Source organism: Triturus cristatus, chromosome 2_1, assembly GCF_964204655.1.
Source record: "Triturus cristatus chromosome 2_1, aTriCri1.1, whole genome shotgun sequence".
Classification (NCBI taxonomy): Eukaryota; Metazoa; Chordata; class Amphibia; order Caudata; family Salamandridae; genus Triturus; species Triturus cristatus.
Window position 1 is genome coordinate 1,151,363,180 of NC_140581.1, and position 12,671 is coordinate 1,151,375,850.

Consider the following 12,671-nt stretch of genomic DNA (forward strand, 5'->3'; position numbering starts at 1 on the left):
TCCTTCAATAATCACCTACAGTTTGGCTGGAAATATCATTGACTATTGCTGGTCTCTCTTACAATGTTCCATTTTTACACTGTCAAAGGAGCGCCACTCAATAGGCCTTCTTGTGTGCAGTGCAGGAACACAGTTTTGTTATGTCAGTGGAGGATGTTGACAGGCAGGTCACAGTATTTATAATTATGTTTGTTCTGATTATTGGTCTTGGGATAGCCCCCAGCTCTGGAAAGAATTCCGACACCCTATGGACCAGCTCAATCACGAAGTGGGTGGAGAGATCTCCTGGATTCATGATAGTAAGTACAAAATTCTATACAAAGCGTTCTGTGCTTTTGTCCTCTGCTTTCTCCAAAAACCCAAAACCAAAAGGAACAAATGATGGATGGAATGCTAAACAATGCAAACATTCACCCTAGTCACAAAGATCTGAGTTTAATCCATCGTTCTTTTGCTCACCATGCCACCCCAGTTTGGACCCAGCTATATGCAAATTAGTCTTGACCCTCTTCCTCATGAAAATCGTCCAGCCCGAACTGCCAAGCCAGGTCCTTCCTGCACCGGAAACAAGCATCCTAGGATGGGTTTCGGGTCATCACCCCTCATCAACCAGGCTAGGTTGAATCCAGTAGCGCAGAGATCACGGGACCCACGTCTGGGCATACCCTTCCCACTTAGGGCGACGAAAACAAAAGGAACAAATGGCAGATGGAATGCTGACCAATGCAGACATTCACCCCCAGTCACAAATATCTGAGTTTAATCTATCATTCTTTTGCTCACTTCGCCACCCCAGTTTGGACCTAGCCACATGCAAATCAGTCTTGATCCTGTACCTTATGGGAACAGTTAAGCAAGAAACTGCCTAGCCAGGTCCTCCCAAAAACCCGCCAGTCATATTATTTTGCCAGGACCTGCCCTCAGCCTCTTCCGCCCTTAAATACAAACACCGCGTAGACTCCTTGAGAAGCTTACTTCGACCTGTAGTGTTTTGATAGTGTCACTGTGTTTTTTAGGTGTATTGGTCTTTCTCGTTTAATTTTTCTTCATGTCAGTATGGAATAGATTGTTCTTCACTGTTACTGTGTCGATCTTATGATCTAGAGACTATCTAGTATCTTTAATTGCCATCAACAGTTCCTTGATTGGTGGCTCATTCTCACTCAAAGCTATCGGTCTGTTTTCTGGAGTGTCTTCATGTCGTTCTCCATCACTCTACTTCCAAATGCATAATTGTCAAGCTTGTTCATTTGTTCAGATTTGGGCCCTTTTTCCTGAACCATGTACCAGTATGACCATATTCAAAACAATGTGGTCTCCCTTTGTTATGATGGCTAGGATTTGTCACCAAAACACTGCAGGCAGCTGTGACCGCATCTTCAGATAGGGGCCCAGTGTCTTGCATGGTATGGATTTATTTTTTGTGTGCCATTGTCTTTTTGCACTTCCATGCGTTGTGCATTTTATAGCTATCTTCTGTCATTAAGTCGAATCTCACTGTGCCCCACACATCTAATGGGAGCACACACTCACTTACCTCCCCACACTTGTTCTATCCAATGAGAGCCAGCCGGAGCGCTTAGAGGCCGCTCATCCAAATCTCCTTAGGGAGTGTCTGCTCCCCTATTGCCTCAGGGTGCCTTTGGTGGCAACGACTTATGCTTCTTATGACTGGGGTCTTGCCAGATCTTGATTGCCCAGCAGTAGTATCGTAATGCACTGTGTGCAGAGTGCGGGCTCGTATCTGTTCATTGGGCTCAGGGTGTCCCTCACCCTCAACCACTTTGAATGCGACAGCCTCGCAGCCAGTTTCATGCGGGGCCAAATGTGCCCCACAGGGATCACCTCTGCTGCTCCCACCCCACCCGTCCTGAAGGACTTGGGTGTTGAGGTCGGGGTGAGACCGTGCCAGGCTATTCCTTAGCCGCCATCACCACGCAGGTGATCAGTGCTGCCTGCCGGATGCCATCTTGCATACGATCCCCTTTGACCCTGTGTTGGGATGCCTGCATCATTCAGGATATTTAACCGCCTCTCTGGTGCCCCCGCAGCTCCCTTGTGCCGCTTACATCCCACGCTCCACTCTCGGGGCCTCCACACCCCGGAAGGCCACGGATTTTATCCGGTTTCTGTCATGACTAGCTGAGCCCACCACATGTGCGCCATCTTACTTTGGCGCTGTAGTCAAGAAACAACTATCACTCATTGATGTACATCCAAAAAAGGTTAAACAAGTGCGAAAGAAGCTATATAATTTGTAGACAGTACAAGCCAAGATTAAGCCATTACTAGACCATAAATGGCCATAGAACTTGAAATGATTTTGCTAGTGGGTTCCGATAAAGAGGGTCTGCTCAAGTCCCAAAGGGATGAATATTGATTCCTGAACTTTCGCTGGCAGCATGGCCCTCTACTTATGTAAATAAATGTTGTAGGGTGCCGCCGTCCGGGAAATGGTAGAGTGGTAAAATGGCCATTCTGGCCTTGATTACATTAGACAAATAGACAATTCCATGATGGTATTGCAATGCTTCTAAAACAGCGTGTGGAAAAAACATCAAAAAATAGTTTAAAATTAGAAAAGCGTTAAATGTGTCCTCCTTGTGCCACTGACAAAGCCCTCAAAAGCTAGCTCTTGTCTGAGAAAGTGTTATGTGTGGCTTGTAACTAGCACGTCAACCAGCGATACTTGGTAGAGATAATATAACAAGAGGAAATAACATCTCAGAAATACTGCTGGGTAAAAATAAGTCTGTGCAAAGAATAAATCTAGTATACCGTGTATGACAGGTGCATACATTTACATTTTATTCATAGGTTTGCAGATTTTGAAGTACCACATCCCCGATGCAGACGCTGTTATGGAATTCGTCTTTCACCTTTTGAATGCAGTCAAGGAATATGGGAAATCGATATGTAAATAGCAGTCAGACTGGAAGCATTTCAATAGCTGACCCCTGGTAGTATGTAGCAGGGGAGAACCAAATTATGTGGCAGGGTGGACTTAATTATGCAGCAAGCAAAAACAAATTCCTCTGGAATTATACAGTACCTGTTTCCATTAGAAACAAAATTCCGCAGAACAGTACATTTCATATTTAGTATGTACGTGCCTCACTAGGAAGGAGGTGAGGATTAATTTCAAGAGACCTTAAAAAGAGCTGATGCATATTTGAGATTCCTCTCGAGTAGGCAAATTGTGGAAATGACTGCAGCTTTTAGACGAGTGTCTGTGATGGGAACACGAACTTGTATGAATAGTTACATAAAAAATGAGAAACAATCATTTTATCCACCATGTTGGAATTACTTTTACTTATTTTCGATTTGTGCTTCCATCTGCATACACAGCTCTTTACCCGGGCCTTCAGATGTGCATGTTTTCACTACCTGGGCAGAATTATCAAATCTTCTATTGTCTAGCTACAGCAATCCACAAGTAAATGTGACAAATTAACTTTCATATTGTCTGGCGTTGCTTTGTATTCTGTATGGGGTAAATGTATACATTTTTCTTTGAGGTGGATGAAATTGCAAGCATGCGTATGTTTTGCAAAATTCTTACGTATAATATGAAATAGGCTGCATAAAAACTGGAAGTGAGGTACCCTGTTGTGACCAAAAGTCTTGAAGATGCCTGCTTAACGTAGATGCTGCCTTTTTTTCCTTGACACGGTCTTCCTCAGGCATAAAATTGGGAAAGAAAGCAGAAGTTTATGAATCATTAAATTTACACAAAATACCCGAAACTCGGTAATCTGTATTTATGCAAATTTCCGTACCGTAGCAGGGAGTTTCCTAGGCCTACGTATGATCCCATTGAGCTTGTTATTTTTATTAACATTTACAATTTATGCAGCAGGTGATAATCAGCTGTCAATCACGTGTTTTTCCAGTGGCCCTGACTATAAGCAATTCTTTGCTTTATTTTAGAATGTCCTTAGTTTTTTATTGTATAATTGAGTTTCGCATACATGATATGTTGCATTATTTGTTCAGAGCTAAACGCTTTGCTCAGAAACTGGCTGCTAAATTTCGGCAGAAGAAATTAACACATGGAGCCACATAGTATAGTTGTTACTGCTTACAGAAGCCATTTTCCTGTTTGCATCTCTACTACCATCTTCTTTAACCCTATGTGCTCCGAATATGGCGTCAAGTTCCAAAATAGCCATTTCGAAACCATCATCCTTGTCTTGCTCTACTGTGGAGTCCAATCTTCTTATGCAAATGAGTTGGACCTCTCAATGCTTAATTGTAAAGAGTGACTGCAGGAATACAGGGGCATTTTATCAAGCCAGGCGATAAAATTATCGCCGCTTTGGCGGCAGAAAACTGCCGCTAAAACGGCGATAATGGGCTTGATAATATGGTCTATGGAATTCCAAATGAAGCCCATGTTAGATGTTCTTCACATCTAACATGGGCTTCAATTGGAATTCCATAGATCATATTATCAAGCCCATATCGCCGTTTTAGCGGCAGTTTTAAGCGGCGATAATTTTATCGCCTGGCTTGATAATATGCCCCTTATTGAGGTTCACTTTACACGGTGTTCTGTTCCCCTTCCTTTCTCCCTTTTCTGTCTTTCCCTCTCTTGCGCTGGTCAAGATTCATTGATAAAAAAATAGATCCAGCCCCCAAAGCTGAGTTTCGGGTGGATGCCACTTGGAACCTTCCATCAAAAAGAGGACACTGTTCCGGGAACCAGCAGCACAAATTAAGCACTGGGGCCACCATTGGAAACATCTTCCTTTTGGATAATGGCTGTGCTGCTGCCAAGCTGATACATATGACTAGTGACGGTGCTTCATTACAGGGTACACAAATGTATGAAAATCAATTGTCTTGTTTCCTAAAGGAGATTCCATCCACGTATTCTGCCTCAGAGTGATCTGAATTAAAGGCTACTGTAGTTCACGCCGAATTGTCACCGGATGAGTTTTCGACAGATCCCAGGATAATTTGTTGTGTAAGTACTATTCCTAAAAAAAACCCACAGAACCCCAAGTAGTATAGATCAAAAGTTGTTTTTCCCTTAATCACCCTCGGAGAACCAAAAAATCCAGCTGCATTGGAGCAGTTCTTATCAGTCGCGGTTCGCAGTACTCGCGGGGGTGGGGGGCCGAGGGAGAACATTTTAAAAATGAAAACTTACCTGACCGCCTCTCTCTGCTCCTGGTCCGCGTTGGCAATGGCGCCTCTTGGAACAGGACTGGAGTGACAACCCCTCAGCCAATCCTGGCGCTGCTGCAGCGCCAGGATTGGCTTAGGGCACGGTTGCTCTTTGCCCGCCGCCTGCCCATTAGGAGACCGAGGGGCTCCTGATGGGCATGCACAAGCCAGTGGAAACGCAAGTGTGCATGACTGGGCACGGGTGAAAAATTCACTCACCTTCCCCACTCATGCGCACTTGTGCTGCTGCCTGTCCCTGGCTGGTCTGACAATGCATGTCAGTCAACATGACGCCGGACCGCCCACCCCCGTCAGACTCTGAAGGGGGTGGGTAGTCCGACGTCATGCTGACTGACATGATTGTCAGTTCTCCTTCGGCGATCTGAACTTAAGTAAACTAAGTTCAGAGACGCCGAGGGAGCTGTCGGGCGGGGGGGCAACGCCCCAACGCCCCCAATGGACGCACCGCAACTGGTTCTTATTCAAGTATTCAAAGTTATCTGGGGTATCAGTGACATTTAAGAGAAGGGGAGGAGAAGAGAAAATCGAACTTATTTCATGGCACTGATGCAGCAGAGTGCAGAATACTGAAGGCAGAGATTCATGCCAGGTGGTTGGTGACCAATTGTTTTCGAAGTGGAGTAAGGCATGCAGCATTGCTTGGTCGGTAAATGAGGGAGATGGAAGAACTGCTTACTGTAATGTGGTAAATGACGCCTGAAAACTGAGCATCGAGTTTTGGCACTTAAATACTTTACTCACAATTTACTTTGTCCATGCTACCACCCTTGTAGAATTGGCTCCTGGCAATTGAGCGTCAAACCCGAGGCAAATGTAGAAAACCATGGAGGCAGTATGAAGAGCATATCTTGCAACAGATATAAAATCTTTAAAAGAGTTAGGGCCTGACTTTGATTTTGGTGGATGAATTATTCCATTACAAAATTCTCGGAGATTCAGTTTGCAGTACGACAAGTGCATTATATCCTATGGCACTTATAACATAGTAGATGGGATGTGACGGAGTAACCCAGCTGCCAATCTCTACATTAGGCCCTTATTTCAGTCAGTTAGACTCTGTTTTATAAGGTAATGTGAACTACAAAGCCATCTTTCTGAAAGATCGTCTTGTCTGTGCTATCAGACAAGCTGTTTAGGCAACAACTTTACTCTCAGTTCCTTGTCTATCGATGATAGGGAAGTCACCCTAGAAAGAATAGGTCTGAGGATAAGAGCCTTCAGAGTACAATGTACAAGGTTCTATACCTGCTGTTGTTGAGTATAGTTCACTTGATGCTACAGAGACATGGGTCTGAGCAGACAGGCAGGTGTAGGCATGATCAGACACACTATCAACTGTGGGGCGAGAACAAACACTATTCTAGCTTCTTCAAAGTCTAATCACACACCATACTTAGCAGAAATATGAAAAAGAGGTAAACCTGGTACACAAAAAATAAATTGCACCAAGCAGTTATATATAGTCACACTGCAGTTCCTAAACACAAAAACTACTGTTTGACAAATTCTACTGCAGTACCCATACCTAGACATTTCAAGTCTCTTAAGATGATGGTAATCAGGGAGGCAGAACTTTGGCCCTTGAGATAGGTGAGCAAAAGAAAGATGAGGTACAGGGGCTGTGGCTGTAGATGGACAATGAAGGTCCATGAGCCCGAATCACTTGCGTAACAAAATTCGAGGGGGCCTCCCTGCAAGGCACGTGGAGGGGCCCCCTCCGGGCTCAATCAGGAGCTCTGCAGCCAGAGTGCTGTGCAGAGGGGGCCCGTGTTACGCCCCTGGCCCTAATCCCTTTAAGATGGCTGCAAAACGGGTTGGCTACCATAGGTGGTCGTATGAGCCTAGTGGATTCACTCAGGGTCTCTGCCGTGAGAACTCTTGGTGGGGCACCATGTAATGACAGGGCACCAGAGCGAAATGCAGGAAAAACAATGATGGCAGTTGGGTTAAGTACACTGCTTAATTTGTTTTAAAAACAAGTGCCAGGACCATGTCAGGAGTCCACTTCTTTTTGCAGTTTCATTGCTGTTGTCAGCACTACTAATTACAGTTTCAGCACAATTACTAACCCTCACGCTCCTACAAGTGTGACAATTCTGACTATTCCATACCCGCAAACCTATAAGAATGGCTTTGGCAGCAGGTAGTAGTCATTTTTAATGTATATTGAATTAATGAACAACTGTTGTTTGGCTCTAAATTAGACAAACAGCGCCACCATGTGTCAGCCTGTCATAAGGGCCGGATCTGAAAATGAAGTGCCAGTGTCGAGCATTGGAAACCACTGGCTCAAATTAAGCACCGTTTATGTGCACTTCCAAAATAGCACAGTACAAATAGCAGAGGTTAAACAGTAGGATCATGGGTCAGGAGGGATGGGGTGTCTCTCTTTGAGCTGAGGTCAGAGGGCCGCCCTCCTGCTGAAAAGGACAAGTAAAATGTAGGTTCAGGAAGTGGAAGTACTGGATGAGTGTGTATCAATCTCTGGCAGCCAGTCTAATCGCTGTGCGTTTCCGAGAAAATGACAGGAGGCTAGGGGGGATTATATATCTCACAAAGCATCTTTTGGGTTCCTGGCATCAACATCATGAAGGTGAGCCTATTTGTTATAAAACAGAGAAGAATTACACAAATTAAACCCACTAGTAAATACTTCTGCTTAAACCCCATTTGCGAGGACTCTTAACTTTAACACTAGACTGTCAAGGTCACCAGCTTATCATTTGAGACAAATGGCTGCTGCTGAGACTAGTGAGTATGAAGACCATTTCCAGGGGCACCATCACCCTGGTTGAAAATGTATCATTATGTTAGAATAGTCTACTGTTAAATGTCACTAATCATGATAGGGAATTCTCCCCCTTCTACTTATAGTAAATGGCTTATGTTGTGATGTTATGTGCCATTTTAGTGAGTGCTTATGGACTGTTAATTGCAGTGACAGTATTTATTTTATTCTCTGCTCTTCAATTGAGGGATTGGTGAAATTTCAATAAAATGTATAATTGGTATATGGTTCTAAAGCGATAATTTTCTTTGAAGTTAGAATAACATGGAAGGAACTTTAGTTCAAGGTAATTGTTCATAGTACAACTCCATTCATACCTGTGCATTACATATTCCAGTCCCAGGTCAGGTTTATAAAGTATAAATTGGTCAAATATTTCTTTGGGCAATTTCCTTGTATTCATAATTTGCTCTTCTTTTGCAGCCTCGTATGATGTGCAGTATTCCCATCCCTTTCTTTTCAGTTGATAACCTAGTGAGCTGTTCAATGTTAGTATTGGAGTGTTGGTAGTTCAGAGGTATTGATGTGTCTCAGTCAACGCTCACGACTGACAAAGTGTTTGTTCTTTCATTGATCACAATGGAATCATGCAGAGCATTTGAGGATCTGCGCTAGCATTTCCTGTAATGGGGACAACTTCTGATTTTATGCAGACTGTCAGAGAAAATGTAATTAGAAGTTCAGCAGTCTTACCACCCTGGTGGTGGTGCCATGAAGACAGCTGCGACAGCGGTCTCTCGCCCGTCATATCATGATGTGATCGCTGGCCCAGTGGTGGTCTATTTTTTCATATATGTAGATGCATGTGTGCATACTTTTTCGGAACAAGAGTTAAATGTAAACAAATGCATGACATGTGAAAAAATACCTATTACGAGTATTTTCCCATTGCTGGAGTTTGGACCATATGTGCTCAGCCCAGTCAATGGGTAAATAGTACAAAATGAACTTATCTGGATTTCAGCGCCAACAGGGTCGTTTTCTTCGGGGTCAAGATGCTGCTGTGATGGGGGGACCTGGAGGAAGGGATCCACGATGGAGACTGAAGGGAAGAAAGGAAATGGTTGAGTACGCACCCCAAATCCTTTGATTCTGCTGTCTCAAAGCAGGCTGTGTTCCCACCACGGTTGGCTCATTGGTAATCCGACTCATAATTCAGACGGTGGTGAACTTCTCTCTACCGCCCTATGACAGATGCTTTTCCCTGACTGCCGTCAAGGCAAATGGCTGTTAGTATCGGCGGTACTTCCGTAGTCTTTCATTCAGCAAACCGACAACATCTTATTAGGACGGGCAGACCACCTAGTTGGCATCAATGAATCCAATGGGATGGTGGTCCGCAGACCGCCAAAGTCCTAATGAGGCCCTTAGTCTGAACATAGAAATGTTCCAACGATGATGCTCCCTCCTGAGACACCTCCTGCAGCTTTGTTCTGCTGAACTTTACCTTCTCAGAACATTGTTGTCAAAATTTCTCCTTAATCTGAAGGTAAGCTCTGACCGGGTCCATATTTTTCAACTTTGACCCGTTTTTGTGCAACTAGATATCTTTTAGGTGCTAGTTTTGACTAAAAACGCTAAAAATGTATACCTCCGATTAAACTGATTACATTTTTGTCATTTGGTGTCAAATGCTTTTTTTCTAAATTTACTCTATTGTTCTAGGTTGATTTTAGATTTTTCTAGTGTTGTATTTTCACTTTATTACTGTTTGTGTGCTGCATAAATTCTTTACACATTGCCTCTAAGTTAAGCATGAGTGCTTTTTGGGCCAAGCTACCCAGGGTTAAGCACAGGTTAATTTAATGACTTCTTGTAGTTCACCTTGCAAGGGACTGTGGCTGTTTCTTGACCAAGGCTCACAACCTATTCAACCAACAACCCAATTTCTCACAGTCCCCTTTTCCAAAGATAACCTATACCAATAGGCAGTAAAAGTAGTTTAAGCCACACAGTTTAAGCCTATCTGTTTTGCTTCATTTTGTGGCATTTTGCTAATTCTTATCTTATTCTTAATTCTTATACTTATAACTAATTGGTCTGGACTTATCATATATGGTATTTATTTCCTTTATTGTTGCTTGGAGAATTTGTTACGCCTGTTTCATATACATTTCTCTGTAGAAAGTCTTGCTGCTTGAGCAACCTGACAAGGGTGTGCCAGGTATTTCCAAAAGGAATCAGTTTAAATAAGAGAAGTTAGGGCTTAGTGGTCACTCAGCCACAGCGTGCATGAAGATTTAGATCTTTCACTCAATCCCTTTTTCTACACTTTCTTAGTTACATCTTGAAATAATCTTTGTAAAAATTGTCTCCTACTCGAAAAGGTAAAGTTCATCGTTTTCTTTCTTTTATGCCTTCCCTGATTACCTGATAAAATATAGTGTTTGCCTTCATAGATTTAATTTTTTTTTTAAATGCTTGCTGGTCCCACTTGCTGTTATCAGTTCTGGATCAAAAACAGTTTTCCAACAAAGTAAATGTGGTCTTTTATTCAATTTGATATTTTATTTACGTGGTTAGTTTAAATGGCTTCATCTGCTACCAAATCTGCTTCAGACAAGTGGACTGTGTGTAGATACAAGGCAAGTGTATACGTTGCAGGTCGAGTACCATCATGTATCGGTCAAGTGAGCAAATTGAGAGTGGATAGCATCCAGCGACTTCCTATTATTTTTCCTATTGCGCGCCTAGCTCCCCTTAACCTGCATATGACTGGTGCAGCATTATGGGTGTACTGGTAAATGTGAAAAGGCCAACAACTCACCTTTCGGTATTAACCCCTTCCCTGCTCATGACGGAACCACTCCGTCATGAGCCACGGTCGCGCTGTGCTCATGACGGAGTGGTTCTGTCATGCTGCGACCGTTGGCGGCCGCTCCGCCCACGCGGCGCCTTTTCCCCGCCTGTGCGGGCGTGTAACGTAAGTGGGCAGCACCGTGACGGAACCACTCCGTCATGAGCACAGCTTGCCCGTGACTCATGATGGCGTGGTTCTGTCATGAGCACAGCAGCGCCGCGCTCACCGAAAACCACCCCCAGCGCCGCGGCGGAATTCGCGCCGCGGCGAAGGGGTTAAACTCCCTTATGGAGTCAGCGTTGTAAGTAAGAGACATCTGCTAAGTAGCTACATATCTCAATGGTCCCCCTATGCTAGCTCTCGAATTCTTACACCTAGCTATAATGGAAACACACAAGCCTGATGTATAAAGATTACATTCACAAATAGTGGTTGCAAATTGTGCACCAACTTTTTCCGAGTGCAATCTGAATTTTACAAATTGACCTCTACAAATATGTCGGTTCACTAAATACAGAATTCCAGGGGGTCGCATAAATATCTACCTAGTTAATATTAATTAGGCAGGTCTCAGTTTGTGGCACACTGTGATTAAAAATTGAAAAGGTTTTTAAGCTGCCTGAGTTCCTTAAAGGAACTCGGACTGCTTTGGAAAAAAAAGAACTATTTGGAAAACTTTGTGAGACTTCCTGCTCTCCTTGATGTTATCAAACAGATTTCCAAAGGAGAAGGGATCACTAAATCGAGGTTTACGATCACTAAATCACTTTGCATCAGGCTCCTAGTGCCAAAACCCAGAGTGCAATTAACTAAAAATAGCCAGAAACTGCAGACAGTGGCTCTCATGTTGTGTGGCCAGTTGGCAGCAGTGTGGCTAAGTGGATAGCAGCAGGGTGAGGCTTGTGCTGGGGTTATCGTCCATTCACCGTCCTCTGACACACTTTTTAGATGTTAATTAAGGGAGGGTTTTGCCTTAAAAGAGCATTTCTAAGTCAGAAGTAAAAGACCTGCGTTTGTGGTGTTTTTTACAGTGCAACAATTCTGCTTGCTTAAGACTGGCAAAAACGTGCAATTTTCATTTCTCTAATCTATCAGAAGTCATTAAATTAATTTCTATTGATCACCTATTTAGCACAACGCAGGAGTAGATAAAAATCCTTAGAGTAGGCTACCCCTATTTTTCACGTGTTTAGCAACAGGATGATTGCTATTCTGCTCAGATATTATTTTTTGCTTCATCCTTCTCTGCCTTGGGTACAATTTCAAGTCTCTACGCTTTGTAATTCAATTTACGAGCGGGATTTTTTATTCTCCTTCAATACCTGCAGCCTCTCTTGTGCAGTGAATATAAACGTACGTGCTTATTGAAGCTACTTTGCTAACTGTGTAATTGCTCTGCGCCCAGCTCGGATGCCAGATGGTGCTCGCTTTCAAACAAAGATGGGAAATAAACCCACTGCACAATTTCATTCCACTGTAATAAGCATATGCAGATGTTTCCACGCCGACCTCTTTTGTGTCTGGGAGAGGAACATATCTGTCGATGTGACCTCTCTGTTTCATCCTTTCAGACATGCTTTATGAAGTACACGATCCACAGCGGCTGATCCAACCTTTTGGTGAGGGATCGCATGCTTCACGTAGGTTTTAGCAGATCCTACTCATAGGGGATCCCTCGTGGTCACATTAAAGCCAGTGTACTGTCTAGGAGTGGGTTTGGGTTGGGTAGATTTGCATATGCATTACACCGACAAACCCCACTGTAGATCGTGGGATGTGCCATTTGCATTCACATACCAGGCCCTTTACACAGGCGCACGGCATATGCTGCTTGATTGGTTCCTTGTAACAAGACAAAAGGGACCAGATTGTTAACAATGTGATTAA